Below are 3,807 nucleotides of genomic sequence, written 5' to 3' on the forward strand. Positions count from 1 at the left end.
ACACACACACACACACATAGCCTCGAGTCAATACTGCAAAGAAATCCAGAAATCGTTTGCAACCAGTGTGAAGGACTTTATCCCAAACCCAGCAGCAGGACCTGATAACCACTAACAGCACTCATAAGACTGTACCAAATCTCCCACTGATAGCCATAAAAGGCTCCTGTGAAGTCCACTCTGATTGGTTGACCCACATTCTGAACGTCACCCGCCGGCTCCCATTGGCCGACAGGGATTTGTTTTGCACTCTTCAGACTTCCTCCTCTGCGTGTTTTCATAAACAAACCACAGTTGTTTCTCCCGCCGGGCCCGCCGCACGGTCCTCCTGTCAGCCTGCCAGCACTGTCGGATTCCTGCTCCTGTTTCAGCGAAGGCCGTGGAGGAACTTTGGAAGCTGGTTCGGATTCAAGCCCGGGACGCGGGTAAACGGGCTGCAGCGACCGACCGACCGACGGACGGACGGACCGACCGACAGACCGGAGGCTGTCTGTGTTTGTCTTTGTTGTCAACGCGTGGTCGACAGTTGGACGGAGCCGACCTGCCGACCACCTACCGCTGCTGTGAACCCGCTGTCAGCCACCTTGTGTCCGCCGTGCAGACTGTGAGGAGCTTCAGTGTTATCAGGTGAGAGCCGCAGACCGCCGCGGAATATCCTGCAATGCGCATCTGCTGCTCGCTGCCCTATGTTGTCACAGTGAAGCTAACCAGCTAGCCAACACGCTGGTGTCCAGTGTCTGTCGGAGCGGACAGATGTCTCAGGCCCTTCTGTGGACATGTGTGGTATACTGACCGACTGACAGGCGGACAGCAGTGTTGGACAGGACATACAGGGCACAGCACACGTTGCAGGGGCTTGAGTTTGGGTTAACTGATAGCAGCGGGGATTGTTTGTGCAAACTATTATGAACCAGGAAACAAGCGTCCTGGTAAACTGAGTCCCAGCCCGTCTGTCAACATTAGTCTCAACTAATTGTGCTCATTTATCACTATACACGCCTTGTCAAGTGTTTCCTCCACTATAGGTCAGCCTCTGCACAGTGTGGACTGTAAGAAGATGCATGATAACAGCATAATGTTTACTAGGGCTGCTATTCAGTCATTCACAGTGTGGTTGGATTAATCTGTCCCAGTCAATCAAAGCACATTCCTACCAGGAACATGGAAAAACGTGGGCTTTGTAGTTTTTAATCCACCATCTTGGTCAATAAAGTGTTAAACCTAAGCTAGCTGAGCCCAGAGTTTTGTCTTATTATGTCTTAGAGTCACTTGATATTCACTTCCCATAATTGTGTGCAAAAGACAAAAGACTGAACGTGATCTGGAAAGCTGCAAATTATTGTCTGAAATACTGATTGTCATGCTGAATAGTGTCTGACTGGTTAACAGAATGAGTTTATTAGCACTCAGGTCAGGTCTGCCTTACATTGTTTTATTGCTTTCATGCAATGACGTTAAAAGCCAAAGGCAAACCTGCCTGTGCCTAATGTCTTCAACTTCCTCATTGCTGTAGGTGAACGTACTCAAAATGAAAGTCCTCAGTTCACATGTATGGTTAAACAGTGAGTCTTAGGAGCACGTATTCCTGCACCACTAACATGCAAAACGACATACTACAATTCTGCTTCCTCCTACCCTCTTCCTCCTCAGCCATGGTGAAGCTGACAAAGGCCAAGACGTTCCAGGCTTACCTGGACTCCTGCCACCGTCGCTACAGCTGTGTGCACTGCCGCGCCCACCTGGCCAACCATGACGATCTTATCTCCAAGGTGAGCTTTGTTGTTGTTAGTCATCTCAGGTGGCTCTGAACACAACTTCATGGCTCTTGCATTGTTTAGAAAGCAGCTAAACCGGAAAAACTGGACTGACGTGATTTTTAGCGAAGCTGGGAAATGTATCATTGATTTGTTGTGTTTGATCCACATATCAAATGGGCTCGTGGCTTTTTCTTTTCCTCTGATTTTATTTTATCTCCATGTCCCGTAGTCTTTCCAAGGCAGCCAGGGACGAGCCTACCTCTTCAACTCTGTGTGAGTATTTTACTGGGTTCGTACATGTGCTGCAAATCCTTGACAACACTTGAATTTTCATGTGGTGTGTTTAAGGTCTGAAAAATGCTTAGATTTTGTATAAAGTCCTTGAAATAGCGTGAAATCTTGATTGCATTACATACATAATAAATCACTATCTGACTGAATAGTTCGCTTTTTTGAGAACCACATATCTCGTCTAATTTTAATTCAAGAGGGCCTATGAATGGCTTATTTAGCTTCAGAAGTAGGAGAATTTTCTCAACCTATAAAGGAACACATGTTTACCTTCAGTTTATCAAAAAATTCACCTTCAAAATCACCACAAATGGAGATAAATGGATTCCACTGAAGAGAAAGGAGAGAAAATTAAAAACAGTTTGGTGTCCCCTGCTTAGTATGTTGCTAACATTAGCGTGTCAGCACACTATTGTAGAATCCTTTTGCACACATGTGACTACTTCAGGTAACTGAAATAAGATCACTAATAATTTAATAATAAAAGTGGGGAATTGTCAGTCAATGCATGCATGTATTTACACAGCTGCATAAAGTGACAAATTCCCATAATGATCCTGGCTTTGTTTTTAAATGTATTCATTACTGTGGCTTAAAGCTTTGCTCGGTGCACAGTTTCAGATTCAAACAAATTTAGTGCATGGTGTTTATTTTGGAAACATTTTGGAATTGGAACCTTTTGAACTGGATTCAGCCTTGGTTACCACGGAGAGCATGGGTGTATCTTTGGAACCTCTCTGACTTCATGAACCTGCAGAAGATAATTCAACTTAATTCACACATTAACGGTAAGAAAACATGTTTTCTTCAGCTGTTTTATTTCTATGTGATGGTCTGTAGTTTAGAGGGGTGTGTCGTCAAGAAAACTTAAATCCAGACAAACAGATTTGGCTGCCAGAGCTTTACTGGCAGATAGAGAACTCAAGAGCCAACCATCATTCATTTACTTAAATTACTTTACTTTACTTAAGTTGGTTGTTAATTTTACAATGTGAAACCTTTTAATTTTGGTATTTAATGGAATCAATTGATTAGCTAGTTAAATTGTTTTGTAAATTTACTAACTCTTGTCTTGTTGGGAAGTGGAAGAAGTGCCCTTCCTTTGCACAAGTAGCTAAAGACAATTCAATTGTTTTATTGTTCCCATTTTCCAAATATAACATTAGTTCATTTTTAAGCTAAAGTTTGAATATTAACCATAAAAAAGAACTACAGCAACACTAACGTTACTTAACGTACTATATGGAAACTTGTGTTTTCAAGGACACTTACTATCTTTATTTGATTTGGTCAGAGTCACGGATTGAGGGATATCTGGTAGAAGAGAAGAGTAATACAAGCAGCACAATGAGTCCATCAGCAGGGGTAAGTTTCTTTAACTTTAAAGCCACTATGTGTGGAATTTGAAAATGTAACTTTACTACCTCAGCACCCGTCAGTGGTAATTTAGTACCGTGTAAATCAGCTCCTAGGAAACATCTGGAGCAAATGCTTAGGCCACAACAAAGAAAACAAAACTGTGATCCTTAAGATCCTTCACTGTGATTATTAGGCTACCATGGTATGGAGGCCAGAAGACATTTTCAGGTTTCATTACAAAGACAAAAATAGACTTGACAAAAAGACTGTCCATTTTGTCCTTGTTGCAGGACACCTGTTCTTGTGTCACTAGGTAGCATTCGCCATTTAATATACTTTCCATTCGTGTGACTTGATTCTTGTGACCATCTCCATCTCTGTCCTTTTTTTTTTTTTTTTT

At 42.6% G+C, this 3,807-nt stretch overlaps 1 long non-coding RNA gene across 2 annotated transcripts; it reads left to right on the plus strand.

Annotated features, from left to right (window-relative positions):
• The first annotated feature begins 119 nt into the window (after positions 1 to 119).
• Positions 120 to 3,801, plus strand: LOC118323747. 2 transcript variants are annotated; one of them, XR_004796509.1, is made up of 4 exons: positions 120 to 627; positions 1,651 to 1,769; positions 1,987 to 2,836; positions 3,343 to 3,800. It is a non-coding gene; the product is annotated as an uncharacterized LOC118323747 (long non-coding RNA). The 2 variants fall into 2 exon arrangements; XR_004796508.1 differs by having other exon boundaries at positions 228 to 627; positions 1,987 to 3,801.
• The last annotated feature ends 6 nt before the right edge of the window (positions 3,802 to 3,807 follow it).

This window comes from Morone saxatilis, unplaced genomic scaffold (genome assembly GCF_004916995.1).
Source record: "Morone saxatilis isolate NCDOM2014 unplaced genomic scaffold, NCSU_SB_2.0 Contig14, whole genome shotgun sequence".
Taxonomy (NCBI): domain Eukaryota; kingdom Metazoa; phylum Chordata; class Actinopteri; family Moronidae; genus Morone; species Morone saxatilis.